This window comes from Schistocerca piceifrons, unplaced genomic scaffold (genome assembly GCF_021461385.2).
Source record: "Schistocerca piceifrons isolate TAMUIC-IGC-003096 unplaced genomic scaffold, iqSchPice1.1 HiC_scaffold_661, whole genome shotgun sequence".
Taxonomy (NCBI): domain Eukaryota; kingdom Metazoa; phylum Arthropoda; class Insecta; order Orthoptera; family Acrididae; genus Schistocerca; species Schistocerca piceifrons.
In genome coordinates, this window is record NW_025728906.1 from 19,181 (window position 1) to 44,187 (window position 25,007).

Genomic DNA, 25,007 nt, shown 5'->3' on the forward strand with positions numbered 1-25,007 from the left:
CCGACGATAGAAAGGCTGAGGCAAGTTTGAGTGAAAAAGGATGGACTCGTCGTGTCCGTCGTTTCCGTAGTGTAGCGGTTATCACGTCTGCTTCACACGCAGAAGGTCCCCGGTTCGATCCCGGGCGGGAACAGTATTTTCCTGCCTATGTCGTATTGTCCTCCAATGAGCCACTTCGTGTGTGGATCTGCCGCACGTCCCTTCGTTTTGCAAGTACCACATTTATTGAATTTTTTAGTTACGATGGCAACATCACTACAAGTTGTCTGTGCAGTACGGTGCACACAAGCAGTTTCCGTGGTGTAGCGGTTATCACGTCTGCCTAACACGCAGAAGGTCCCCGGTTCGATCCCGGGCGGAAACACTTTTTCATCACTTTAAGCAAGACTTACTAACATGCATCTGCTACCACCTGTACCCGAAACCTTCGTAATCGCCTTCACGCGTCGGACCAGAGTGTCAATTGCTCACGTCGAATAAGAAATTCGTTTGATATTGACGGCGAGCTTTTTGCGCTGACTCAGCCACTGACGTGCGATCAGTTTGCACAAAACGCGTTGGCTCGTCCGGGATTTGAACCCGGGACCTCCTGCACCCTAAGCAGGAATTATACCCATTTTTTTTTTTTTTTTTTTGAACCTGTCTCCACTGTTAGGACACTAAGCAGTGTGGTTAGCTGCATTCAACCCCCGTGGCAATGTCTTGCAGTCCTCCAGCTTTGTTGACCACAGTTAGGTGCCTCGATAAGAGGTGGACAGGTGTCGCATCGCTCTCGCCGTCACTTGTTACCACGAATCGTACTTAACGTAGTTTTCTGCAAGCGTCAGCGTAGCGTCAGTCGAGCTAAGTCGGGCCAAGTCGCATAAGAGGAGCAACAAAATGCGCATTTCCGGTACCGGGAATCGAACCCGCGCCTCCTGGGTGAGAGCCAGGTACCCTAGCCACTTTGTTTTTTTTTATTTTTTTTTTTAACGCGTCGGACCAGAGTGTCAATTGCTCACATCGAATAAGAAGTTCATTTGATATTGACGGCGAGCTTTTTGCGCTGACTCAGCCACTGACGTGCGATCAGTTTGCACAAAACGCTAGGGCTCGTCCGGGATTTGAACCCGGGACCTCCTGCACCCTAAGCAGGAATCATACCCCTAGACCAACGAGCGCTGTGACACGGTGATTGCCAATTATTCCAATCCCTCGATGTCGTCCAGGGTGCCCTGGAAGTCTCGTGTACGCTGGCGGGATGGGGGCGGCCTTCCTGGGCTGTCGGTACCTTCATGTAGAGCTGCCGCTGGGCTCGCACTGCTTGCTGCTGAGAAAGTGATTGCTTTGCTGATATGACTCGCAATAACGACTGCGCGAAACGCCGCTATCTCGTTAGGGGTGCTACGGCAGACACCCTCTCGAGCACCCCGAAGACTTCTTGAGCCCTCGGCTGTGATGGGTTCCAGGCTGACAAAAGATCTGTCGTGTGTGCATTCGCCGACGATAGAAAGGCTGAGGCAAGTTTGAGTGAAAAAGGATGGACTCGTCGTGTCCGTCGTTTCCGTAGTGTAGCGGTTATCACGTCTGCTTCACACGCAGAAGGTCCCCGGTTCGATCCCGGGCGGGAACAGTATTTTCCTGCCTATGTCGTATTGTCCTCCAATGAGCCACTTCGTGTGTGGATCTGCCGCACGTCCCTTCGTTTTGCAAGTACCACATTTATTGAATTTTTTAGTTACGATGGCAACATCACTACAAGTTGTCTGTGCAGTACGGTGCACACAAGCAGTTTCCGTGGTGTAGCGGTTATCACGTCTGCCTAACACGCAGAAGGTCCCCGGTTCGATCCCGGGCGGAAACACTTTTTCATCACTTTAAGCAAGACTTACTAACATGCATCTGCTACCACCTGTACCCGAAACCTTCGTAATCGCCTTCACGCGTCGGACCAGAGTGTCAATTGCTCACGTCGAATAAGAAATTCGTTTGATATTGACGGCGAGCTTTTTGCGCTGACTCAGCCACTGACGTGCGATCAGTTTGCACAAAACGCGTTGGCTCGTCCGGGATTTGAACCCGGGACCTCCTGCACCCTAAGCAGGAATTATACCCATTTTTTTTTTTTTTTTTTTTGAACCTGTCTCCACTGTTAGGACACTAAGCAGTGTGGTTAGCTGCATTCAACCCCCGTGGCAATGTCTTGCAGTCCTCCAGCTTTGTTGACCACAGTTAGGTGCCTCGATAAGAGGTGGACAGGTGTCGCATCGCTCTCGCCGTCACTTGTTACCACGAATCGTACTTAACGTAGTTTTCTGCAAGCGTCAGCGTAGCGTCAGTCGAGCTAAGTCGGGCCAAGTCGCATAAGAGGAGCAACAAAATGCGCATTTCCGGTACCGGGAATCGAACCCGCGCCTCCTGGGTGAGAGCCAGGTACCCTAGCCACTTTTTTTTTTTATTTTTTTTTTTAACGCGTCGGACCAGAGTGTCAATTGCTCACATCGAATAAGAAGTTCATTTGATATTGACGGCGAGCTTTTTGCGCTGACTCAGCCACTGACGTGCGATCAGTTTGCACAAAACGCTAGGGCTCGTCCGGGATTTGAACCCGGGACCTCCTGCACCCTAAGCAGGAATCATACCCCTAGACCAACGAGCGCTGTGACACGGTGATTGCCAATTATTCCAATCCCTCGATGTCGTCCAGGGTGCCCTGGAAGTCTCGTGTACGCTGGCGGGATGGGGGCGGCCTTCCTGGGCTGTCGGTACCTTCATGTAGAGCTGCCGCTGGGCTCGCACTGCTTGCTGCTGAGAAAGTGATTGCTTTGCTGATATGACTCGCAATAACGACTGCGCGAAACGCCGCTATCTCGTTAGGGGTGCTACGGCAGACACCCTCTCGAGCACCCCGAAGACTTCTTGAGCCCTCGGCTGTGATGGGTTCCAGGCTGACAAAAGATCTGTCGTGTGTGCATTCGCCGACGATAGAAAGGCTGAGGCAAGTTTGAGTGAAAAAGGATGGACTCGTCGTGTCCGTCGTTTCCGTAGTGTAGCGGTTATCACGTCTGCTTCACACGCAGAAGGTCCCCGGTTCGATCCCGGGCGGGAACAGTATTTTCCTGCCTATGTCGTATTGTCCTCCAATGAGCCACTTCGTGTGTGGATCTGCCGCACGTCCCTTCGTTTTGCAAGTACCACATTTATTGAATTTTTTAGTTACGATGGCAACATCACTACAAGTTGTCTGTGCAGTACGGTGCACACAAGCAGTTTCCGTGGTGTAGCGGTTATCACGTCTGCCTAACACGCAGAAGGTCCCCGGTTCGATCCCGGGCGGAAACACTTTTTCATCACTTTAAGCAAGACTTACTAACATGCATCTGCTACCACCTGTACCCGAAACCTTCGTAATCGCCTTCACGCGTCGGACCAGAGTGTCAATTGCTCACGTCGAATAAGAAATTCGTTTGATATTGACGGCGAGCTTTTTGCGCTGACTCAGCCACTGACGTGCGATCAGTTTGCACAAAACGCGTTGGCTCGTCCGGGATTTGAACCCGGGACCTCCTGCACCCTAAGCAGGAATTATACCCATTTTTTTTTTTTTTTTTTTTGAACCTGTCTCCACTGTTAGGACACTAAGCAGTGTGGTTAGCTGCATTCAACCCCCGTGGCAATGTCTTGCAGTCCTCCAGCTTTGTTGACCACAGTTAGGTGCCTCGATAAGAGGTGGACAGGTGTCGCATCGCTCTCGCCGTCACTTGTTACCACGAATCGTACTTAACGTAGTTTTCTGCAAGCGTCAGCGTAGCGTCAGTCGAGCTAAGTCGGGCCAAGTCGCATAAGAGGAGCAACAAAATGCGCATTTCCGGTACCGGGAATCGAACCCGCGCCTCCTGGGTGAGAGCCAGGTACCCTAGCCACTTTTTTTTTTTATTTTTTTTTTTAACGCGTCGGACCAGAGTGTCAATTGCTCACATCGAATAAGAAGTTCATTTGATATTGACGGCGAGCTTTTTGCGCTGACTCAGCCACTGACGTGCGATCAGTTTGCACAAAACGCTAGGGCTCGTCCGGGATTTGAACCCGGGACCTCCTGCACCCTAAGCAGGAATCATACCCCTAGACCAACGAGCGCTGTGACACGGTGATTGCCAATTATTCCAATCCCTCGATGTCGTCCAGGGTGCCCTGGAAGTCTCGTGTACGCTGGCGGGATGGGGGCGGCCTTCCTGGGCTGTCGGTACCTTCATGTAGAGCTGCCGCTGGGCTCGCACTGCTTGCTGCTGAGAAAGTGATTGCTTTGCTGATATGACTCGCAATAACGACTGCGCGAAACGCCGCTATCTCGTTAGGGGTGCTACGGCAGACACCCTCTCGAGCACCCCGAAGACTTCTTGAGCCCTCGGCTGTGATGCGGTTCCAGGCTGACAAAAGATCTGTCGTGTGTGCATTCGCCGACGATAGAAAGGCTGAGGCAAGTTTGAGTGAAAAAGGATGGACTGACTCGTCGTGTCCGTCGTTTCCGTAGTGTAGCGGTTATCACGTCTGCTTCACACGCAGAAGGTCCCCGGTTCGATCCCGGGCGGGAACAGTATTTTCCTGCCTATGTCGTATTGTCCTCCAATGAGCCACTTCGTGTGTGGATCTGCCGCACGTCCCTTCGTTTTGCAAGTACCACATTTATTGAATTTTTTAGTTACGATGGCAACATCACTACAAGTTGTCTGTGCAGTACGGTGCACACAAGCAGTTTCCGTGGTGTAGCGGTTATCACGTCTGCCTAACACGCAGAAGGTCCCCGGTTCGATCCCGGGCGGAAACACTTTTTCATCACTTTAAGCAAGACTTACTAACATGCATCTGCTACCACCTGTACCCGAAACCTTCGTAATCGCCTTCACGCGTCGGACCAGAGTGTCAATTGCTCACGTCGAATAAGAAATTCGTTTGATATTGACGGCGAGCTTTTTGCGCTGACTCAGCCACTGACGTGCGATCAGTTTGCACAAAACGCGTTGGCTCGTCCGGGATTTGAACCCGGGACCTCCTGCACCCTAAGCAGGAATTATACCCATTTTTTTTTTTTTTTTTTTTGAACCTGTCTCCACTGTTAGGACACTAAGCAGTGTGGTTAGCTGCATTCAACCCCCGTGGCAATGTCTTGCAGTCCTCCAGCTTTGTTGACCACAGTTAGGTGCCTCGATAAGAGGTGGACAGGTGTCGCATCGCTCTCGCCGTCACTTGTTACCACGAATCGTACTTAACGTAGTTTTCTGCAAGCGTCAGCGTAGCGTCAGTCGAGCTAAGTCGGGCCAAGTCGCATAAGAGGAGCAACAAAATGCGCATTTCCGGTACCGGGAATCGAACCCGCGCCTCCTGGGTGAGAGCCAGGTACCCTAGCCACTTTGTTTTTTTTTATTTTTTTTTTTAACGCGTCGGACCAGAGTGTCAATTGCTCACATCGAATAAGAAGTTCATTTGATATTGACGGCGAGCTTTTTGCGCTGACTCAGCCACTGACGTGCGATCAGTTTGCACAAAACGCTAGGGCTCGTCCGGGATTTGAACCCGGGACCTCCTGCACCCTAAGCAGGAATCATACCCCTAGACCAACGAGCGCTGTGACACGGTGATTGCCAATTATTCCAATCCCTCGATGTCGTCCAGGGTGCCCTGGAAGTCTCGTGTACGCTGGCGGGATGGGGGCGGCCTTCCTGGGCTGTCGGTACCTTCATGTAGAGCTGCCGCTGGGCTCGCACTGCTTGCTGCTGAGAAAGTGATTGCTTTGCTGATATGACTCGCAATAACGACTGCGCGAAACGCCGCTATCTCGTTAGGGGTGCTACGGCAGACACCCTCTCGAGCACCCCGAAGACTTCTTGAGCCCTCGGCTGTGATGGGTTCCAGGCTGACAAAAGATCTGTCGTGTGTGCATTCGCCGACGATAGAAAGGCTGAGGCAAGTTTGAGTGAAAAAGGATGGACTCGTCGTGTCCGTCGTTTCCGTAGTGTAGCGGTTATCACGTCTGCTTCACACGCAGAAGGTCCCCGGTTCGATCCCGGGCGGGAACAGTATTTTCCTGCCTATGTCGTATTGTCCTCCAATGAGCCACTTCGTGTGTGGATCTGCCGCACGTCCCTTCGTTTTGCAAGTACCACATTTATTGAATTTTTTAGTTACGATGGCAACATCACTACAAGTTGTCTGTGCAGTACGGTGCACACAAGCAGTTTCCGTGGTGTAGCGGTTATCACGTCTGCCTAACACGCAGAAGGTCCCCGGTTCGATCCCGGGCGGAAACACTTTTTCATCACTTTAAGCAAGACTTACTAACATGCATCTGCTACCACCTGTACCCGAAACCTTCGTAATCGCCTTCACGCGTCGGACCAGAGTGTCAATTGCTCACTGTCGAATAAGAAATTCGTTTGATATTGACGGCGAGCTTTTTGCGCTGACTCAGCCACTGACGTGCGATCAGTTTGCACAAAACGCGTTGGCTCGTCCGGGATTTGAACCCGGGACCTCCTGCACCCTAAGCAGGAATTATACCCATTTTTTTTTTTTTTTTTTTTTTGAACCTGTCTCCACTGTTAGGACACTAAGCAGTGTGGTTAGCTGCATTCAACCCCCGTGGCAATGTCTTGCAGTCCTCCAGCTTTGTTGACCACAGTTAGGTGCCTCGATAAGAGGTGGACAGGTGTCGCATCGCTCTCGCCGTCACTTGTTACCACGAATCGTACTTAACGTAGTTTTCTGCAAGCGTCAGCGTAGCGTCAGTCGAGCTAAGTCGGGCCAAGTCGCATAAGAGGAGCAACAAAATGCGCATTTCCGGTACCGGGAATCGAACCCGCGCCTCCTGGGTGAGAGCCAGGTACCCTAGCCACTTTGTTTTTTTTTATTTTTTTTTTTAACGCGTCGGACCAGAGTGTCAATTGCTCACATCGAATAAGAAGTTCATTTGATATTGACGGCGAGCTTTTTGCGCTGACTCAGCCACTGACGTGCGATCAGTTTGCACAAAACGCTAGGGCTCGTCCGGGATTTGAACCCGGGACCTCCTGCACCCTAAGCAGGAATCATACCCCTAGACCAACGAGCGCTGTGACACGGTGATTGCCAATTATTCCAATCCCTCGATGTCGTCCAGGGTGCCCTGGAAGTCTCGTGTACGCTGGCGGGATGGGGGCGGCCTTCCTGGGCTGTCGGTACCTTCATGTAGAGCTGCCGCTGGGCTCGCACTGCTTGCTGCTGAGAAAGTGATTGCTTTGCTGATATGACTCGCAATAACGACTGCGCGAAACGCCGCTATCTCGTTAGGGGTGCTACGGCAGACACCCTCTCGAGCACCCCGAAGACTTCTTGAGCCCTCGGCTGTGATGGGTTCCAGGCTGACAAAAGATCTGTCGTGTGTGCATTCGCCGACGATAGAAAGGCTGAGGCAAGTTTGAGTGAAAAAGGATGGACTCGTCGTGTCCGTCGTTTCCGTAGTGTAGCGGTTATCACGTCTGCTTCACACGCAGAAGGTCCCCGGTTCGATCCCGGGCGGGAACAGTATTTTCCTGCCTATGTCGTATTGTCCTCCAATGAGCCACTTCGTGTGTGGATCTGCCGCACGTCCCTTCGTTTTGCAAGTACCACATTTATTGAATTTTTAGTTACGATGGCAACATCACTACAAGTTGTCTGTGCAGTACGGTGCACACAAGCAGTTTCCGTGGTGTAGCGGTTATCACGTCTGCCTAACACGCAGAAGGTCCCCGGTTCGATCCCGGGCGGAAACACTTTTTCATCACTTTAAGCAAGACTTACTAACATGCATCTGCTACCACCTGTACCCGAAACCTTCGTAATCGCCTTCACGCGTCGGACCAGAGTGTCAATTGCTCACGTCGAATAAGAAATTCGTTTGATATTGACGGCGAGCTTTTTGCGCTGACTCAGCCACTGACGTGCGATCAGTTTGCACAAAACGCGTTGGCTCGTCCGGGATTTGAACCCGGGACCTCCTGCACCCTAAGCAGGAATTATACCCATTTTTTTTTTTTTTTTTTGAACCTGTCTCCACTGTTAGGACACTAAGCAGTGTGGTTAGCTGCATTCAACCCCCGTGGCAATGTCTTGCAGTCCTCCAGCTTTGTTGACCACAGTTAGGTGCCTCGATAAGAGGTGGACAGGTGTCGCATCGCTCTCGCCGTCACTTGTTACCACGAATCGTACTTAACGTAGTTTTCTGCAAGCGTCAGCGTAGCGTCAGTCGAGCTAAGTCGGGCCAAGTCGCATAAGAGGAGCAACAAAATGCGCATTTCCGGTACCGGGAATCGAACCCGCGCCTCCTGGGTGAGAGCCAGGTACCCTAGCCACTTTTTTTTTTTATTTTTTTTTTTTAACGCGTCGGACCAGAGTGTCAATTGCTCACATCGAATAAGAAGTTCATTTGATATTGACGGCGAGCTTTTTGCGCTGACTCAGCCACTGACGTGCGATCAGTTTGCACAAAACGCTAGGGCTCGTCCGGGATTTGAACCCGGGACCTCCTGCACCCTAAGCAGGAATCATACCCCTAGACCAACGAGCGCTGTGACACGGTGATTGCCAATTATTCCAATCCCTCGATGTCGTCCAGGGTGCCCTGGAAGTCTCGTGTACGCTGGCGGGATGGGGGCGGCCTTCCTGGGCTGTCGGTACCTTCATGTAGAGCTGCCGCTGGGCTCGCACTGCTTGCTGCTGAGAAAGTGATTGCTTTGCTGATATGACTCGCAATAACGACTGCGCGAAACGCCGCTATCTCGTTAGGGGTGCTACGGCAGACACCCTCTCGAGCACCCCGAAGACTTCTTGAGCCCTCGGCTGTGATGGGTTCCAGGCTGACAAAAGATCTGTCGTGTGTGCATTCGCCGACGATAGAAAGGCTGAGGCAAGTTTGAGTGAAAAAGGATGGACTCGTCGTGTCCGTCGTTTCCGTAGTGTAGCGGTTATCACGTCTGCTTCACACGCAGAAGGTCCCCGGTTCGATCCCGGGCGGGAACAGTATTTTCCTGCCTATGTCGTATTGTCCTCCAATGAGCCACTTCGTGTGTGGATCTGCCGCACGTCCCTTCGTTTTGCAAGTACCACATTTATTGAATTTTTTAGTTACGATGGCAACATCACTACAAGTTGTCTGTGCAGTACGGTGCACACAAGCAGTTTCCGTGGTGTAGCGGTAATCACGTCTGCCTAACACGCAGAAGGTCCCCGGTTCGATCCCGGCGGAAACACTTTTTCATCACTTTAAGCAAGACTTACTAACATGCATCTGCTACCACCTGTACCCGAAACCTTCGTAATCGCCTTCACGCGTCGACCAGAGTGTCAATTGCTCACGTCGAATAAGAAATTCGTTTGATATTGACGGCGAGCTTTTTGCGCTGACTCAGCCACTGACGTGCGATCAGTTTGCACAAAACGCGTTGGCTCGTCCGGGATTTGAACCCGGGACCTCCTGCACCCTAAGCAGGAATTATACCCATTTTTTTTTTTTTTTTTTTTTTGAACCTGTCTCCACTGTTAGGACACTAAGCAGTGTGGTTAGCTGCATTCAACCCCCGTGGCAATGTCTTGCAGTCCTCCAGCTTTGTTGACCACAGTTAGGTGCCTCGATAAGAGGTGGACAGGTGTCGCATCGCTCTCGCCGTCACTTGTTACCACGAATCGTACTTAACGTAGTTTTCTGCAAGCGTCAGCGTAGCGTCAGTCGAGCTAAGTCGGGCCAAGTCGCATAAGAGGAGCAACAAAATGCGCATTTCCGTACCGGGAATCGAACCCGCGCCTCCTGGGTGAGAGCCAGGTACCCTAGCCACTTTGTTTTTTTTATTTTTTTTTTTAACGCGTCGGACCAGAGTGTCAATTGCTCACATCGAATAAGAAGTTCATTTGATATTGACGGCGAGCTTTTTGCGCTGACTCAGCCACTGACGTGCGATCAGTTTGCACAAAACGCTAGGGCTCGTCCGGGATTTGAACCCGGGACCTCCTGCACCCTAAGCAGGAATCATACCCCTAGACCAACGAGCGCTGTGACACGGTGATTGCCAATTATTCCAATCCCTCGATGTCGTCCAGGGTGCCCTGGAAGTCTCGTGTACGCTGGCGGGATGGGGGCGGCCTTCCTGGGCTGTCGGTACCTTCATGTAGAGCTGCCGCTGGGCTCGCACTGCTTGCTGCTGAGAAAGTGATTGCTTTGCTGATATGACTCGCAATAACGACTGCGCGAAACGCCGCTATCTCGTTAGGGGTGCTACGGCAGACACCCTCTCGAGCACCCCGAAGACTTCTTGAGCCCTCGGCTGTGATGGGTTCCAGGCTGACAAAAGATCTGTCGTGTGTGCATTCGCCGACGATAGAAAGGCTGAGGCAAGTTTGAGTGAAAAAGGATGGACTCGTCGTGTCCGTCGTTTCCGTAGTGTAGCGGTTATCACGTCTGCTTCACACGCAGAAGGTCCCCGGTTCGATCCCGGGCGGGAACAGTATTTTCCTGCCTATGTCGTATTGTCCTCCAATGAGCCACTTCGTGTGTGGATCTGCCGCACGTCCCTTCGTTTTGCAAGTACCACATTTATTGAATTTTTTAGTTACGATGGCAACATCACTACAAGTTGTCTGTGCAGTACGGTGCACACAAGCAGTTTCCGTGGTGTAGCGGTAATCACGTCTGCCTAACACGCAGAAGGTCCCCGGTTCGATCCCGGGCGGAAACACTTTTTCATCACTTTAAGCAAGACTTACTAACATGCATCTGCTACCACCTGTACCCGAAACCTTCGTAATCGCCTTCACGCGTCGGACCAGAGTGTCAATTGCTCACGTCGAATAAGAAATTCGTTTGATATTGACGGCGAGCTTTTTGCGCTGACTCAGCCACTGACGTGCGATCAGTTTGCACAAAACGCGTTGGCTCGTCCGGGATTTGAACCCGGGACCTCCTGCACCCTAAGCAGGAATTATACCCATTTTTTTTTTTTTTTTTTTTTGAACCTGTCTCCACTGTTAGGACACTAAGCAGTGTGGTTAGCTGCATTCAACCCCCGTGGCAATGTCTTGCAGTCCTCCAGCTTTGTTGACCACAGTTAGGTGCCTCGATAAGAGGTGGACAGGTGTCGCATCGCTCTCGCGTCACTTGTTACCACGAATCGTACTTAACGTAGTTTTCTGCAAGCGTCAGCGTAGCGTCAGTCGAGCTAAGTCGGGCCAAGTCGCATAAGAGGAGCAACAAAATGCGCATTTCCGGTACCGGGAATCGAACCCGCGCCTCCTGGGTGAGAGCCAGGTACCCTAGCCACTTTGTTTTTTTTTATTTTTTTTTTTAACGCGTCGGACCAGAGTGTCAATTGCTCACATCGAATAAGAAGTTCATTTGATATTGACGGCGAGCTTTTTGCGCTGACTCAGCCACTGACGTGCGATCAGTTTGCACAAAACGCTAGGGCTCGTCCGGGATTTGAACCCGGGACCTCCTGCACCCTAAGCAGGAATCATACCCCTAGACCAACGAGCGCTGTGACACGGTGATTGCCAATTATTCCAATCCCTCGATGTCGTCCAGGGTGCCCTGGAAGTCTCGTGTACGCTGGCGGGATGGGGGGCGGCCTTCCTGGGCTGTCGGTACCTTCATGTAGAGCTGCCGCTGGGCTCGCACTGCTTGCTGCTGAGAAAGTGATTGCTTTGCTGATATGACTCGCAATAACGACTGCGCGAAACGCCGCTATCTCGTTAGGGGTGCTACGGCAGACACCCTCTCGAGCACCCCGAAGACTTCTTGAGCCCTCGGCTGTGATGGGTTCCAGGCTGACAAAAGATCTGTCGTGTGTGCATTCGCCGACGATAGAAAGGCTGAGGCAAGTTTGAGTGAAAAAGGATGGACTCGTCGTGTCCGTCGTTTCCGTAGTGTAGCGGTTATCACGTCTGCTTCACACGCAGAAGGTCCCCGGTTCGATCCCGGGCGGGAACAGTATTTTCCTGCCTATGTCGTATTGTCCCTCCAATGAGCCACTTCGTGTGTGGATCTGCCGCACGTCCCTTCGTTTTGCAAGTACCACATTTATTGAATTTTTAGTTACGATGGCAACATCACTACAAGTTGTCTGTGCAGTACGGTGCACACAAGCAGTTTCCGTGGTGTAGCGGTTATCACGTCTGCCTAACACGCAGAAGGTCCCCGGTTCGATCCCGGGCGGAAACACCTTTTTCATCACTTTAAGCAAGACTTACTAACATGCATCTGCTACCACCTGTACCCGAAACCTTCGTAATCGCCTTCACGCGTCGGACCAGAGTGTCAATTGCTCACGTCGAATAAGAAATTCGTTTGATATTGACGGCGAGCTTTTTGCGCTGACTCAGCCACTGACGTGCGATCAGTTTGCACAAAACGCGTTGGCTCGTCCGGGATTTGAACCCGGGACCTCCTGCACCCTAAGCAGGAATTATACCCATTTTTTTTTTTTTTTTTTGAACCTGTCTCCACTGTTAGGACACTAGCAGTGTGGTTAGCTGCATTCAACCCCCGTGGCAATGTCTTGCAGTCCTCCAGCTTTGTTGACCACAGTTAGGTGCCTCGATAAGAGGTGGACAGGTGTCGCATCGCTCTCGCCGTCACTTGTTACCACGAATCGTACTTAACGTAGTTTTCTGCAAGCGTCAGCGTAGCGTCAGTCGAGCTAAGTCGGGCCAAGTCGCATAAGAGGAGCAACAAAATGCGCATTTCCGGTACCGGGAATCGAACCCGCGCCTCCTGGGTGAGAGCCAGGTACCCTAGCCACTTTTTTTTTTTATTTTTTTTTTAACGCGTCGGACCAGAGTGTCAATTGCTCACATCGAATAAGAAGTTCATTTGATATTGACGGCGAGCTTTTTGCGCTGACTCAGCCACTGACGTGCGATCAGTTTGCACAAAACGCTAGGGCTCGTCCGGGATTTGAACCCGGGACCTCCTGCACCCTAAGCAGGAATCATACCCCTAGACCAACGAGCGCTGTGACACGGTGATTGCCAATTATTCCAATCCCTCGATGTCGTCCAGGGTGCCCTGGAAGTCTCGTGTACGCTGGCGGGATGGGGGCGGCCTTCCTGGGCTGTCGGTACCTTCATGTAGAGCTGCCGCTGGGCTCGCACTGCTTGCTGCTGAGAAAGTGATTGCTTTGCTGATATGACTCGCAATAACGACTGCGCGAAACGCCGCTATCTCGTTAGGGGTGCTACGGCAGACACCCTCTCGAGCACCCCCGAAGACTTCTTGAGCCCTCGGCTGTGATGGGTTCCAGGCTGACAAAAGATCTGTCGTGTGTGCATTCGCCGACGATAGAAAGGCTGAGGCAAGTTTGAGTGAAAAAGGATGGACTCGTCGTGTCCGTCGTTTCCGTAGTGTAGCGGTTATCACGTCTGCTTCACACGCAGAAGGTCCCCGGTTCGATCCGGGCGGGAACAGTATTTTCCTGCCTATGTCGTATTGTCCTCCAATGAGCCACTTCGTGTGTGGATCTGCCGCACGTCCCTTCGTTTTGCAAGTACCACATTTATTGAATTTTTTAGTTACGATGGCAACATCACTACAAGTTGTCTGTGCAGTACGGTGCACACAAGCAGTTTCCGTGGTGTAGCGGTTATCACGTCTGCCTAACACGCAGAAGGTCCCCGGTTCGATCCCGGGCGGAAACACTTTTCATCACTTTAAGCAAGACTTACTAACATGCATCTGCTACCACCTGTACCCGAAACCTTCGTAATCGCCTTCACGCGTCGGACCAGAGTGTCAATTGCTCACGTCGAATAAGAAATTCGTTTGATATTGACGGCGAGCTTTTTGCGCTGACTCAGCCACTGACGTGCGATCAGTTTGCACAAAACGCGTTGGCTCGTCCGGGATTTGAACCCGGGACCTCCTGCACCCTAAGCAGGAATTATACCCATTTTTTTTTTTTTTTTTTGAACCTGTCTCCACTGTTAGGACACTAAGCAGTGTGGTTAGCTGCATTCAACCCCCGTGGCAATGTCTTGCAGTCCTCCAGCTTTGTTGACCACAGTTAGGTGCCTCGATAAGAGGTGGACAGGTGTCGCATCGCTCTCGCCGTCACTTGTTACCACGAATCGTACTTAACGTAGTTTTCTGCAAGCGTCAGCGTAGCGTCAGTCGAGCTAAGTCGGGCCAAGTCGCATAAGAGGAGCAACAAAATGCGCATTTCCGGTACCGGGAATCGAACCCGCGCCTCCTGGGTGAGAGCCAGGTACCCTAGCCACTTTTTTTTTTATTTTTTTTTTTTAACGCGTCGGACCAGAGTGTCCAATTGCTCACATCGAATAAGAAGTTCATTTGATATTGACGGCGAGCTTTTTGCGCTGACTCAGCCACTGACGTGCGATCAGTTTGCACAAAACGCTAGGGCTCGTCCGGGATTTGAACCCGGGACCTCCTGCACCCTAAGCAGGAATCATACCCCTAGACCAACGAGCGCTGTGACACGGTGATTGCCAATTATTCCAATCCCTCGATGTCGTCCAGGGTGCCCTGGAAGTCTCGTGTACGCTGGCGGGATGGGGGCGGCCTTCCTGGGCTGTCGGTACCTTCATGTAGAGCTGCCGCTGGGCTCGCACTGCTTGCTGCTGAGAAAGTGATTGCTTTGCTGATATGACTCGCAATAACGACTGCGCGAAACGCCGCTATCTCGTTAGGGGTGCTACGGCAGACACCCTCTCGAGCACCCCGAAGACTTCTTGAGCCCTCGGCTGTGATGGGTTCCAGGCTGACAAAAGATCTGTCGTGTGTGCATTCGCCGACGATAGAAAGGCTGAGGCAAGTTTGAGTGAAAAAGGATGGACTCGTCGTGTCCGTCGTTTCCGTAGTGTAGCGGTTATCACGTCTGCTTCACACGCAGAAGGTCCCCGGTTCGATCCCGGGCGGGAACAGTATTTTCCTGCCTATGTCGTATTGTCCTCCAATGAGCCACTTCGTGTGTGGATCTGCCGCACGTCCCTTCGTTTTGCAAGTACCACATTTATTGAATTTTTTAGTTACGATGGCAACATCACTACAAGTTGTCTGTGCAGTACGGTGCACACAAGCAGTTTCCGTGGTGTAGCGGTTATCACGTCTGCCTAACACGCAGAAGGTCCCCGGTTCGATCCCGGGCGGAAACACTTTTTCATCACTTTAAGCAAGACTTACTAACATGCATCTGCTACCACCTGTACCCGAAACCTTCGTAATCGCCTTCACGCGTCGGACCAGAGTGTCAATTGCTCACGTCGAATAAGAAATTCGTTTGATATTGACGGCGAGCTTTTTGCGCTGACTCAGCCACTGACGTGCGATCAGTTTGCACAAAACGCGTTGGCTCGTCCGGGATTTGAACCCGGGACCTCCTGCACCCTAAGCAGGAATTATACCCATTTTTTTTTTTTTTTTTTGAACCTGTCTCCACTGTTAGGACACTAAGCAGTGTGGTTAGCTGCATTCAACCCCCGTGGCAATGTCTTGCAGTCCTCCAGCTTTGTTGACCACAGTTAGGTGCCTCGATAAGAGGTGGACAGGTGTCGCATCGCTCTCGCCGTCACTTGTTACCACGAATCGTACTTAACGTAGTTTTCTGCAAGCGTCAGCGTAGCGTCAGTCGAGCTAAGTCGGGCCAAGTCGCATAAGAGGAGCAACAAAATGCGCATTTCCGGTACCGGGAATCGAACCCGCGCCTCCTGGGTGAGAGCCAGGTACCCTAGCCACTTTTTTTTTTTTATTTTTTTTTTTAACGCGTCGGACCAGAGTGTCAATTGCTCACATCGAATAGAAGTTCATTTTGATATTGACGGCGAGCTTTTTGCGCTGACTCAGCCACTGACGTGCGATCAGTTTGCACAAAACGCTAGGGCTCGTCCGGGATTTGAACCCGGGACCTCCTGCACCCTAAGCAGGAATCATACCCCTAGACCAACGAGCGCTGTGACACGGTGATTGCCAATTATTCCAATCCCTCGATGTCGTCCAGGGTGCCCTGGAAGTCTCGTGTACGCTGGCGGGATGGGGGCGGCCTTCCTGGGCTGTCGGTACCTTCATGTAGAGCTGCGCTGGGCTCGCACTGCTTGCTGCTGAGAAAGTGATTGCTTTGCTGATATGACTCGCAATAACGACTGCGCGAAACGCCGCTATCTCGTTAGGGGTGCTACGGCAGACACCCTCTCGAGCACCCCGAAGACTTCTTGAGCCCTCGGCTGTGATGGGTTCCAGGCTGACAAAAGATCTGTCGTGTGTGCATTCGCCGACGATAGAAAGGCTGAGGCAAGTTTGAGTGAAAAAGGATGGACTCGTCGTGTCCGTCGTTTCCGTAGTGTAGCGGTTATCACGTCTGCTTCACACGCAGAAGGTCCCCGGTTCGATCCCGGGCGGGAACAGTATTTTCCTGCCTATGTCGTATTGTCCTCCAATGAGCCACTTCGTGTGTGGATCTGCCGCACGTCCCTTCGTTTTGCAAGTACCACATTTATTGAATTTTTTAGTTACGATGGCAACATCACTACAAGTTGTCTGTGCAGTACGGTGCACACAAGCAGTTTCCGTGGTGTAGCGGTAATCACGTCTGCCTAACACGCAGAAGGTCCCCGGTTCGATCCCGGGCGGAAACACTTTTTCATCACTTTAAGCAAGACTTACTAACATGCATCTGCTACCACCTGTACCCGAAACCTTCGTAATCGCCTTCACGCGTCGGACCAGAGTGTCAATTGCTCACGTCGAATAAGAAATTCGTTTGATATTGACGGCGAGCTTTTTGCGCTGACTCAGCCACTGACGTGCGATCAGTTTGCACAAAACGCGTTGGCTCGTCCGGGATTTGAACCCGGGACCTCCTGCACCCTAAGCAGGAATTATACCCATTTTTTTTTTTTTTTTTTTTTGAACCTGTCTCCACTGTTAGGACACTAAGCAGTGTGGTTAGCTGCATTCAACCCCCGTGGCAATGTCTTGCAGTCCTCCAGCTTTGTTGACCACAGTTAGGTGCCTCGATAAGAGGTGGACAGGTGTCGCATCGCTCTCGCCGTCACTTGTTACCACGAATCGTACTTAACGTAGTTTTCTGCAAGCGTCAGCGTAGCGTCAGTCGAGCTAAGTCGGGCCAAGTCGCATAAGAGGAGCAACAAAATGCGCATTTCCGGTACCGGGAATCGAACCCGCGCCTCCTGGTGAGAGCCAGGTACCCTAGCCACTTTGTTTTTTTTTATTTTTTTTTTTTAACGCGTCGGACCAGAGTGTCAATTGCTCACATCGAATAAGAAGTTCATTTGATATTGACGGCGAGCTTTTTGCGCTGACTCAGCCACTGACGTGCGATCAGTTTGCACAAAACGCTAGGGCTCGTCCGGGATTTGAACCCGGGACCTCCTGCACCCTAAGCAGGAATCATACCCCTAGACCAACGAGCGCTGTGACACGGTGATTGCCAATTATTCCAATCCCTCGATGTCGTCCAGGGTGCCCTGGAAGTCTCGTGTACGCTGGCGGGATGGGGGCGGCCTTCCTGGGCTGTCGGTACCTTCATGTAGAGCTGCCGCTGGGCTCGCACTGCTTGCTGCTGAGAAAGTGATTGCTTTGCTGATATGACTCGCAATAACGACTGCGCGAAACGCCGCTATCTCGTTAGGGGTGCTACGGCAGACACCCTCTCGAGCACCCCGAAGACTTCTTGAGCCCCTCGGCTGTGATGGGTTTCCAGGCTGACAAAAGATCTGTCGTGTGTGCATTCGCCGACGATAGAAAGGCTGAGGCAAGTTTGAGTGAAAAAGGATGGACTCGTCGTGTCCGTCGTTTCCGTAGTGTAGCGGTTATCACGTCTGCTTCACACGCAGAAGGTCCCCGGTTCGATCCGGGCGGGAACAGTATTTTCCTGCCTATGTCGTATTGTCCTCCAATGAGCCACTTCGTGTGTGGATCTGCCGCACGTCCCTTCGTTTTGCAAGTACCACATTTATTGAATTTTTTAGTTACGATGGCAACATCACTACAAGTTGTCTGTGCAGTACGGTGCACACAAGCAGTTTCCGTGGTGTAGCGGTTATCACGTCTGCCTAACACGCAGAAGGTCCCCGGTTCGATCCCGGGCGGAAACACTTTTTCATCACTTTAAGCAAGACTTACTAACATGCATCTGCTACCACCTGTACCCGAAACCTTCGTAATCGCCTTCACGCGTCGGACCAGAGTGTCAATTGCTCACGTCGAATAAGAAATTCGTTTGATATTGACGGCGAGCTTTTTGCGCTGACTCAGCCACTGACGTGCGATCAGTTTGCACAAAACGCGTTGGCTCGTCCCGGGATTTGAACCCGGGACCTCCTGCACCCTAAGCAGAATTATACCCATTTTTTTTTTTTTTTTTTTGAACCTGTCTCCACTGTTAGGACACTAAGCAGTGTGGTTAGCTGCATTCAACCCCCGTGGCAATGTCCTTGCAGTCCTCCAGCTTGTTGACCACAGTTAGGTGCCTCGATAAGAGGTGGACAGGTGTCGCATCGCTCTCGCCGTCACTTGTTACCACGAATCGTACTTAACGTAGTTTTCTGCAAGCGTCAGCGTAGCGTCAGTCGAGCTAAGTCGGGCCAAGTCGCATAAGAGGAGCAACAAAATGCGCATTTCCGGTACCGGGAATCGAACCCGCGCCTCCTGGGTGAGAGCCAGGTACCCTAGCCACTTTTTTTTTTTTATTTTTTTTTTTAACGCGTCGGACCAGAGTGTCAATTGCTCACATCGAATAAGAAGTTCATTTGATATTGACGGCGAGCTTTTGCGCTGACTCAGCCACTGACGTGCGATCAGTTTGCACAAAACGCTAGGGCTCGTCCGGGATTTGAACCCGGGACCTCCTGCACCCTAAGCAGGAATCATACCCCTAGACCAACGAGCGCTGTGACACGGTGATTGCCAATTATTCCAATCCCTCGATGTCGTCCAGGGTGCCCTGGAAGTCTCGTGTACGCTGGCGGGATGGGGGCGGCCTTCCTGGGCTGTCGGTACCTTCATGTAGAGCTGCCGCTGGGCTCGCACTGCTTGCTGCTGAGAAAGTGATTGCTTTGCTGATATGACTCGCAATAACGACTGCGCGAAACGCCGCTATCTCGTTAGGGGTGCTACGGCAGACACCCTCTCGAGCACCCCGAAGACTTCTTGAGCCCTCGGCTGTGATGGGTTCCAGGCTGACAAAAGATCTGTCGTGTGTGCATTCGCCGACGATAGAAAGGCTGAGGCAAGTTTGAGTGAAAAAGGATGGACTCGTCGTGTCCGTCGTTTCCGTAGTGTAGCGGTTATCACGTCTGCTTCACACGCAGAAGGTCCCCGGTTCGATCCCGGGCGGGAACAGTATTTTCCTGCCTATGTCGTATTGTCCTCCAATGAGCCACTTCGTGTGTGGATCTGCCGCACGTCCCTTCGTTTTGCAAGTACCACATTTATTGAATTTTTTAGTTACGATGGCAACATCACTACAAGTTGTCTGTGCAGTACGGTGCACACAAGCAGTTTCCGTGGTGTAGCGGTTATCACGTCTGCCTAACACGCAGAAGGTCCCCGGTTCGATCCCGGGCGGAAACACTTTTTCATCACTTTAAGCAAGACTTACTAACATGCATCTGCTACCACCTGTACCCGAAACCTTCGTAATCGCCTTCACGCGTCGGACCAGAGTGTCAATTGCTCACGTCGAATAAGAAATTCGTTTGATATTGACGGCGAGCTTTTTGCGCTGACTCAGCCACTGACGTGCGATCAGTTTGCACAAAACGCGTTGGCTCGTCCGGGATTTGAACCCGGGACCTCCTGCACCCTAAGCAGGAATTATACCCATTTTTTTTTTTTTTTTTTTGAACCTGTCTCCACTGTTAGGACACTAAGCAGTGTGGTTAGCTGCATTCAACCCCCGTGGCAATGTCTTGCAGTCCTCCAGCTTTGTTGACCACAGTTAGGTGCCTCGATAAGAGGTGGACAGGTGTCGCATCGCTCTCGCCGTCACTTGTTACCACGAATCGTACTTAACGTAGTTTTCTGCAAGCGTCAGCGTAGCGTCAGTCGAGCTAAGTCGGGCCAAGTCGCATAAGAGGAGCAACAAAATGCGCATTTCCGGTACCAGGAATCGAACCCGCGCCTCCTGGGTGAGAGCCAGGTACCCTAGCCACTTTTTTTTTTTATTTTTTTTTTAACGCGTCGGACCAGAGTGTCAATTGCTCACATCGAATAAGAAGTTCATTTGATATTGACGGCGAGCTTTTTGCGCTGACTCAGCCACTGACGTGCGATCAGTTTGCACAAAACGCTAGGGCTCGTCCGGGATTTGAACCCGGGACCTCCTGCACCCTAAGCAGGAATCATACCCCTAGACCAACGAGCGCTGTGACACGGTGATTGCCAATTATTCCAATCCCTCGATGTCGTCCAGGGTGCCCTGGAAGTCTCGTGTACGCTGGCGGGATGGGGGCGGCCTTCCTGGGCTGTCGGTACCTTCATGTAGAGCTGCCGCTGGGCTCGCACTGCTTGCTTGCTGAGAAAGTGATTGCTTTGCTGATATGACTCGCAATAACGACTGCGCGAAACGCCGCTATCTCGTTAGGGGTGCTACGGCAGACACCCTCTCGAGCACCCCGAAGACTTCTTGAGCCCTCGGCTGTGATGGGTTCCAGGCTGACAAAAGATCTGTCGTGTGTGCATTCGCCGACGATAGAAAGGCTGAGGCAAGTTTGAGTGAAAAAGGATGGACTCGTCGTGTCCGTCGTTTCCGTAGTGTAGCGGTTATCACGTCTGCTTCACACGCAGAAGGTCCCCGGTTCGATCCCGGGCGGGAACAGTATTTTCCTGCCTATGTCGTATTGTCCTCCAATGAGCCACTTCGTGTGTGGATCTGCCGCACGTCCCTTCGTTTTGCAAGTACCACATTTATTGAATTTTTTAGTTACGATGGCAACATCACTACAAGTTGTCTGTGCAGTACGGTGCACACAAGCAGTTTCCGTGGTGTAGCGGTAATCACGTCTGCCTAACACGCAGAAGGTCCCCGGTTCGATCCCGGGCGGAAACACTTTTTCATCACTTTAAGCAAGACTTACTAACATGCATCTGCTACCACCTGTACCCGAAACCTTCGTAATCGCCTTCACGCGTCGGACCAGAGTGTCAATTGCTCACGTCGAATAAGAAATTCGTTTGATATTGACGGCGAGCTTTTTTGCGCTGACTCAGCCACTGACGTGCGATCAGTTTGCACAAAACGCGTTGGCTCGTCCGGGATTTGAACCCGGGACCTCCTGCACCCTAAGCAGGAATTATACCCATTTTTTTTTTTTTTTTTTGAACCTGTCTCCACTGTTAGGACACTAAGCAGTGTGGTTAGCTGCATTCAACCCCCGTGGCAATGTCTTGCAGTCCTCCAGCTTTGTTGACCACAGTTAGGTGCCTCGATAAGAGGTGGACAGGTGTCGCATCGCTCTCGCCGTCACTTGTTACCACGAATCGTACTTAACGTAGTTTTCTGCAAGCGTCAGCGTAGCGTCAGTCGAGCTAAGTCGGGCCAAGTCGCATAAGAGGAGCAACAAAATGCGCATTTCCGGTACCGGGAATCGAACCCGCGCCTCCTGGGTGAGAGCCAGGTACCCTAGCCACTTTTTTTTTTATTTTTTTTTTAACGCGTCGGACCAGAGTGTCAATTGCTCACATCGAATAAGAAGTTCATTTGATATTGACGGCGAGCTTTTTGCGCTGACTCAGCCACTGACGTGCGATCAGTTTGCACAAAACGCTAGGGCTCGTCCGGGATTTGAACCCGGGACCTCCTGGGGACCTCCTGCACCCTAAGCAGGAATCATACCCCTAGACCAACGAGCGCTGTGACACGGTGATTGCCAATTATTCCAATCCCTCGATGTCGTCCAGGGTGCCCTGGAAGTCTCGTGTACGCTGGCGGGATGGGGGCGGCCTTCCTGGGCTGTCGGTACCTTCATGTAGAGCTGCCGCTGGGCTCGCACTGCTTGCTGCTGAGAAAGTGATTGCTTTGCTGATATGACTCGCAATAACGACTGCGCGAAACGCCGCTATCTCGTTAGGGGTGCTACGGCAGACACCCTCTCGAGCACCCCGAAGACTTCTTGAGCCCTCGGCTGTGATGGGTTCCAGGCTGACAAAAGATCTGTCGTGTGTGCATTCGCCGACGATAGAAAGGCTGAGGCAAGTTTGAGTGAAAAAGGATGGACTCGTCGTGTCCGTCGTTTCCGTAGTGTAGCGGTTATCACGTCTGCTTCACACGCAGAAGGTCCCCGGTTCGATCCCGGGCGGGAACAGTATTTTCCTGCCTATGTCGTATTGTCCTCCAATGAGCCACTTCGTGTGTGGATCTGCCGCACGTCCCTTCGTTTTGCAAGTACCTACATTTATTGAATTTTTTAGTTACGATGGCAACATCACTACAAGTTGTCTGTGCAGTACGGTGCACACAAGCAGTTTCCGTGGTGTAGCGGTTATCACGTCTGCCTAACACGCAGAAGGTCCCCGGTTCGATCCCGGGCGGAAACACTTTTTCATCACTTTAAGCAAGACTTACTAACATGCATCTGCTACCACCTGTACCCGAAACCTTCGTAATCGCCTTCACGCGTCGGACCAGAGTGTCAATTGCTCACGTCGAATAAGAAATTCGTTTGATATTGACGGCGAGCTTTTTGCGCTGACTCAGCCACTGACGTGCGATCAGTTTGCACAAAACGCGTTGGCTCGTCCGGGATTTGAACCCGGGACCTCCTGCACCCTAAGCAGGAATTATACCCATTTTTTTTTTTTTTTTTTTTGAACCTGTCTCCACTGTTAGGACACTAAGCAGTGTGGTTAGCTGCATTCAACCCCCGTGGCAATGTCTTGCAGTCCTCCAGCTTTGTTGACCACAGTTAGGTGCCTCGATAAGAGGTGGACAGGTGTCGCATCGCTCTCGCCGTCACTTGTTACCACGAATCGTACTTAACGTAGTTTTCTGCAAGCGTCAGCGTAGCGTCAGTCGAGCTAAGTCGGGCCAAGTCGCATAAGAGGAGCAACAAAATGCGCATTTCCGGTACCGGGAATCGAACCCGCGCCTCCTGGGTGAGAGCCAGGTACCCTAGCCACTTTTTTTTTTTTATTTTTTTTTTTAACGCGTCGGACCAGAGTGTCAATTGCTCACATCGAATAAGAAGTTCATTTGATATTGACGGCGAGCTTTTTGCGCTGACTCAGCCACTGACGTGCGATCAGTTTGCACAAAACGCTAGGGCTCGTCCGGGATTTGAACCCGGGACCTCCTGCACCCTAAGCAGGAATCATACCCCTAGACCAACGAGCGCTGTGACACGGTGATTGCCAATTATTCCAATCCCTCGATGTCGTCCAGGGTGCCCTGGAAGTCTCGTGTACGCTGGCGGGATGGGGGCGGCCTTCCTGGGCTGTCGGTACCTTCATGTAGAGCTGCCGCTGGGCTCGCACTGCTTGCTGCTGAGAAAGTGATTGCTTTGCTGATATGACTCGCAATAACGACTGCGCGAAACGCCGCTATCTCGTTAGGGGTGCTACGGCAGACACCCTCTCGAGCACCCCGAAGACTTCTTGAGCCCTCGGCTGTGATGGGTTCCAGGCTGACAAAAGATCTGTCGTGTGTGCATTCGCCGACGATAGAAAGGCTGAGGCAAGTTTGAGTGAAAAAGGATGGACTCGTCGTGTCCGTCGTTTCCGTAGTGTAGCGGTTATCACGTCTGCTTCACACGCAGAAGGTCCCCGGTTCGATCCCGGGCGGGAACAGTATTTTCCTGCCTATGTCGTATTGTCCTCCAATGAGCCACTTCGTGTGTGGATCTGCCGCACGTCCCTTCGTTTTGCAAGTACCACATTTATTGAATTTTTTAGTTACGATGGCAACATCACTACAAGTTGTCTGTGCAGTACGGTGCACACAAGCAGTTTCCGTGGTGTAGCGGTTATCACGTCTGCCTAACACGCAGAAGGTCCCCGGTTCGATCCCGGGCGGAAACACTTTTTCATCACTTTAAGCAAGACTTACTAACATGCATCTGCTACCACCTGTACCCGAAACCTTCGTAATCGCCTTCACGCGTCGGACCAGAGTGTCAATTGCTCACGTCGAATAAGAAATTCGTTTGATATTGACGGCGAGCTTTTTGCGCTGACTCAGCCACTGACGTGCGATCAGTTTGCACAAAACGCGTTGGCTCGTCCGGGATTTGAACCCGGGACCTCCTGCACCCTAAGCAGGAATTATACCCATTTTTTTTTTTTTTTTTTTTGAACCTGTCTCCACTGTTAGGACACTAAGCAGTGTGGTTAGCTGCATTCAACCCCCGTGGCAATGTCTTGCAGTCCTCCAGCTTTGTTGACCACAGTTAGGTGCCTCGATAAGAGGTGGACAGGTGTCGCATCGCTCTCGCCGTCACTTGTTACCACGAATCGTACTTAACGTAGTTTTCTGCAAGCGTCAGCGTAGCGTCAGTCGAGCTAAGTCGGGCCAAGTCGCATAAGAGGAGCAACAAAATGCGCATTTCCGGTACCGGGAATCGAACCCGCGCCTCCTGGGTGAGAGCCAGGTACCCTAGCCACTTTGTTTTTTTTTATTTTTTTTTTTAACGCGTCGGACCAGAGTGTCAATTGCTCACATCGAATAAGAAGTTCATTTGATATTGACGGCGAGCTTTTTGCGCTGACTCAGCCACTGACGTGCGATCAGTTTGCACAAAACGCTAGGGCTCGTCCGGGATTTGAACCCGGGACCTCCTGCACCCTAAGCAGGAATCATACCCCTAGACCAACGAGCGCTGTGACACGGTGATTGCCAATTATTCCAATCCCTCGATGTCGTCCAGGGTGCCCTGGAAGTCTCGTGTACGCTGGCGGGATGGGGGCGGCCTTCCTGGGCTGTCGGTACCTTCATGTAGAGCTGCCGCTGGGCTCGCACTGCTTGCTGCTGAGAAAGTGATTGCTTTGCTGATATGAC

The 25,007-nt window shown here is 51.7% G+C and overlaps 51 non-coding genes across 51 annotated transcripts; 34 read left to right on the forward strand and 17 right to left on the reverse strand.

Annotated features, from left to right (window-relative positions):
- The first annotated feature begins 60 nt into the window (after positions 1 to 60).
- On the forward strand, positions 61 to 133 carry Trnav-cac. Its single transcript has one exon. It is a non-coding gene; the product is annotated as a tRNA-Val (tRNA).
- Positions 134 to 291: 158 nt separating this feature from the next.
- Trnav-aac lies at positions 292 to 364 on the forward strand. Its single transcript has one exon. It is a non-coding gene; the product is annotated as a tRNA-Val (tRNA).
- Positions 365 to 1,086: 722 nt separating this feature from the next.
- Positions 1,087 to 1,160, reverse strand: Trnap-agg. Its single transcript has one exon. It is a non-coding gene; the product is annotated as a tRNA-Pro (tRNA).
- A 379-nt stretch (positions 1,161 to 1,539) lies between these two features.
- Trnav-cac lies at positions 1,540 to 1,612 on the forward strand. The gene has a single exon. It is a non-coding gene; the product is annotated as a tRNA-Val (tRNA).
- Positions 1,613 to 1,770: 158 nt separating this feature from the next.
- On the forward strand, positions 1,771 to 1,843 carry Trnav-aac. Its single transcript has one exon. It is a non-coding gene; the product is annotated as a tRNA-Val (tRNA).
- A 721-nt stretch (positions 1,844 to 2,564) lies between these two features.
- On the reverse strand, positions 2,565 to 2,638 carry Trnap-agg. Its single transcript has one exon. It is a non-coding gene; the product is annotated as a tRNA-Pro (tRNA).
- Positions 2,639 to 3,017: 379 nt separating this feature from the next.
- Trnav-cac lies at positions 3,018 to 3,090 on the forward strand. Its single transcript has one exon. It is a non-coding gene; the product is annotated as a tRNA-Val (tRNA).
- Positions 3,091 to 3,248: 158 nt separating this feature from the next.
- On the forward strand, positions 3,249 to 3,321 carry Trnav-aac. The gene has a single exon. It is a non-coding gene; the product is annotated as a tRNA-Val (tRNA).
- A 721-nt stretch (positions 3,322 to 4,042) lies between these two features.
- Positions 4,043 to 4,116, reverse strand: Trnap-agg. Its single transcript has one exon. It is a non-coding gene; the product is annotated as a tRNA-Pro (tRNA).
- A 384-nt stretch (positions 4,117 to 4,500) lies between these two features.
- Positions 4,501 to 4,573, forward strand: Trnav-cac. Its single transcript has one exon. It is a non-coding gene; the product is annotated as a tRNA-Val (tRNA).
- Positions 4,574 to 4,731: 158 nt separating this feature from the next.
- Positions 4,732 to 4,804, forward strand: Trnav-aac. The gene has a single exon. It is a non-coding gene; the product is annotated as a tRNA-Val (tRNA).
- A 723-nt stretch (positions 4,805 to 5,527) lies between these two features.
- On the reverse strand, positions 5,528 to 5,601 carry Trnap-agg. The gene has a single exon. It is a non-coding gene; the product is annotated as a tRNA-Pro (tRNA).
- Positions 5,602 to 5,980: 379 nt separating this feature from the next.
- Trnav-cac lies at positions 5,981 to 6,053 on the forward strand. The gene has a single exon. It is a non-coding gene; the product is annotated as a tRNA-Val (tRNA).
- Positions 6,054 to 6,211: 158 nt separating this feature from the next.
- On the forward strand, positions 6,212 to 6,284 carry Trnav-aac. The gene has a single exon. It is a non-coding gene; the product is annotated as a tRNA-Val (tRNA).
- A 726-nt stretch (positions 6,285 to 7,010) lies between these two features.
- On the reverse strand, positions 7,011 to 7,084 carry Trnap-agg. The gene has a single exon. It is a non-coding gene; the product is annotated as a tRNA-Pro (tRNA).
- A 379-nt stretch (positions 7,085 to 7,463) lies between these two features.
- On the forward strand, positions 7,464 to 7,536 carry Trnav-cac. The gene has a single exon. It is a non-coding gene; the product is annotated as a tRNA-Val (tRNA).
- A 157-nt stretch (positions 7,537 to 7,693) lies between these two features.
- On the forward strand, positions 7,694 to 7,766 carry Trnav-aac. The gene has a single exon. It is a non-coding gene; the product is annotated as a tRNA-Val (tRNA).
- A 720-nt stretch (positions 7,767 to 8,486) lies between these two features.
- Positions 8,487 to 8,560, reverse strand: Trnap-agg. The gene has a single exon. It is a non-coding gene; the product is annotated as a tRNA-Pro (tRNA).
- A 379-nt stretch (positions 8,561 to 8,939) lies between these two features.
- Positions 8,940 to 9,012, forward strand: Trnav-cac. Its single transcript has one exon. It is a non-coding gene; the product is annotated as a tRNA-Val (tRNA).
- A 158-nt stretch (positions 9,013 to 9,170) lies between these two features.
- Trnav-aac lies at positions 9,171 to 9,242 on the forward strand. Its single transcript has one exon. It is a non-coding gene; the product is annotated as a tRNA-Val (tRNA).
- Positions 9,243 to 9,964: 722 nt separating this feature from the next.
- Trnap-agg lies at positions 9,965 to 10,038 on the reverse strand. The gene has a single exon. It is a non-coding gene; the product is annotated as a tRNA-Pro (tRNA).
- A 379-nt stretch (positions 10,039 to 10,417) lies between these two features.
- Trnav-cac lies at positions 10,418 to 10,490 on the forward strand. The gene has a single exon. It is a non-coding gene; the product is annotated as a tRNA-Val (tRNA).
- A 158-nt stretch (positions 10,491 to 10,648) lies between these two features.
- On the forward strand, positions 10,649 to 10,721 carry Trnav-aac. Its single transcript has one exon. It is a non-coding gene; the product is annotated as a tRNA-Val (tRNA).
- Positions 10,722 to 11,444: 723 nt separating this feature from the next.
- On the reverse strand, positions 11,445 to 11,518 carry Trnap-agg. Its single transcript has one exon. It is a non-coding gene; the product is annotated as a tRNA-Pro (tRNA).
- A 380-nt stretch (positions 11,519 to 11,898) lies between these two features.
- Trnav-cac lies at positions 11,899 to 11,971 on the forward strand. Its single transcript has one exon. It is a non-coding gene; the product is annotated as a tRNA-Val (tRNA).
- Positions 11,972 to 12,129: 158 nt separating this feature from the next.
- On the forward strand, positions 12,130 to 12,202 carry Trnav-aac. Its single transcript has one exon. It is a non-coding gene; the product is annotated as a tRNA-Val (tRNA).
- A 718-nt stretch (positions 12,203 to 12,920) lies between these two features.
- On the reverse strand, positions 12,921 to 12,994 carry Trnap-agg. The gene has a single exon. It is a non-coding gene; the product is annotated as a tRNA-Pro (tRNA).
- Positions 12,995 to 13,374: 380 nt separating this feature from the next.
- Positions 13,375 to 13,446, forward strand: Trnav-cac. Its single transcript has one exon. It is a non-coding gene; the product is annotated as a tRNA-Val (tRNA).
- Positions 13,447 to 13,604: 158 nt separating this feature from the next.
- On the forward strand, positions 13,605 to 13,677 carry Trnav-aac. Its single transcript has one exon. It is a non-coding gene; the product is annotated as a tRNA-Val (tRNA).
- Positions 13,678 to 14,396: 719 nt separating this feature from the next.
- Trnap-agg lies at positions 14,397 to 14,470 on the reverse strand. Its single transcript has one exon. It is a non-coding gene; the product is annotated as a tRNA-Pro (tRNA).
- A 379-nt stretch (positions 14,471 to 14,849) lies between these two features.
- Positions 14,850 to 14,922, forward strand: Trnav-cac. The gene has a single exon. It is a non-coding gene; the product is annotated as a tRNA-Val (tRNA).
- Positions 14,923 to 15,080: 158 nt separating this feature from the next.
- On the forward strand, positions 15,081 to 15,153 carry Trnav-aac. Its single transcript has one exon. It is a non-coding gene; the product is annotated as a tRNA-Val (tRNA).
- A 720-nt stretch (positions 15,154 to 15,873) lies between these two features.
- Trnap-agg lies at positions 15,874 to 15,947 on the reverse strand. The gene has a single exon. It is a non-coding gene; the product is annotated as a tRNA-Pro (tRNA).
- Positions 15,948 to 16,325: 378 nt separating this feature from the next.
- Positions 16,326 to 16,398, forward strand: Trnav-cac. The gene has a single exon. It is a non-coding gene; the product is annotated as a tRNA-Val (tRNA).
- Positions 16,399 to 16,556: 158 nt separating this feature from the next.
- Trnav-aac lies at positions 16,557 to 16,629 on the forward strand. The gene has a single exon. It is a non-coding gene; the product is annotated as a tRNA-Val (tRNA).
- Positions 16,630 to 17,353: 724 nt separating this feature from the next.
- Positions 17,354 to 17,427, reverse strand: Trnap-agg. Its single transcript has one exon. It is a non-coding gene; the product is annotated as a tRNA-Pro (tRNA).
- A 381-nt stretch (positions 17,428 to 17,808) lies between these two features.
- Trnav-cac lies at positions 17,809 to 17,880 on the forward strand. The gene has a single exon. It is a non-coding gene; the product is annotated as a tRNA-Val (tRNA).
- Positions 17,881 to 18,038: 158 nt separating this feature from the next.
- Trnav-aac lies at positions 18,039 to 18,111 on the forward strand. The gene has a single exon. It is a non-coding gene; the product is annotated as a tRNA-Val (tRNA).
- A 720-nt stretch (positions 18,112 to 18,831) lies between these two features.
- On the reverse strand, positions 18,832 to 18,905 carry Trnap-agg. The gene has a single exon. It is a non-coding gene; the product is annotated as a tRNA-Pro (tRNA).
- Positions 18,906 to 19,284: 379 nt separating this feature from the next.
- Positions 19,285 to 19,357, forward strand: Trnav-cac. The gene has a single exon. It is a non-coding gene; the product is annotated as a tRNA-Val (tRNA).
- Positions 19,358 to 19,515: 158 nt separating this feature from the next.
- On the forward strand, positions 19,516 to 19,588 carry Trnav-aac. The gene has a single exon. It is a non-coding gene; the product is annotated as a tRNA-Val (tRNA).
- Positions 19,589 to 20,307: 719 nt separating this feature from the next.
- Positions 20,308 to 20,381, reverse strand: Trnap-agg. The gene has a single exon. It is a non-coding gene; the product is annotated as a tRNA-Pro (tRNA).
- Positions 20,382 to 20,761: 380 nt separating this feature from the next.
- Trnav-cac lies at positions 20,762 to 20,834 on the forward strand. The gene has a single exon. It is a non-coding gene; the product is annotated as a tRNA-Val (tRNA).
- A 158-nt stretch (positions 20,835 to 20,992) lies between these two features.
- Positions 20,993 to 21,065, forward strand: Trnav-aac. Its single transcript has one exon. It is a non-coding gene; the product is annotated as a tRNA-Val (tRNA).
- A 718-nt stretch (positions 21,066 to 21,783) lies between these two features.
- Trnap-agg lies at positions 21,784 to 21,868 on the reverse strand. Its single transcript has one exon. It is a non-coding gene; the product is annotated as a tRNA-Pro (tRNA).
- A 379-nt stretch (positions 21,869 to 22,247) lies between these two features.
- On the forward strand, positions 22,248 to 22,320 carry Trnav-cac. Its single transcript has one exon. It is a non-coding gene; the product is annotated as a tRNA-Val (tRNA).
- Positions 22,321 to 22,479: 159 nt separating this feature from the next.
- Trnav-aac lies at positions 22,480 to 22,552 on the forward strand. Its single transcript has one exon. It is a non-coding gene; the product is annotated as a tRNA-Val (tRNA).
- A 722-nt stretch (positions 22,553 to 23,274) lies between these two features.
- Positions 23,275 to 23,348, reverse strand: Trnap-agg. The gene has a single exon. It is a non-coding gene; the product is annotated as a tRNA-Pro (tRNA).
- Positions 23,349 to 23,727: 379 nt separating this feature from the next.
- Trnav-cac lies at positions 23,728 to 23,800 on the forward strand. The gene has a single exon. It is a non-coding gene; the product is annotated as a tRNA-Val (tRNA).
- Positions 23,801 to 23,958: 158 nt separating this feature from the next.
- Trnav-aac lies at positions 23,959 to 24,031 on the forward strand. Its single transcript has one exon. It is a non-coding gene; the product is annotated as a tRNA-Val (tRNA).
- A 723-nt stretch (positions 24,032 to 24,754) lies between these two features.
- On the reverse strand, positions 24,755 to 24,828 carry Trnap-agg. Its single transcript has one exon. It is a non-coding gene; the product is annotated as a tRNA-Pro (tRNA).
- Between the last annotated feature and the right edge of the window lie 179 nt (positions 24,829 to 25,007).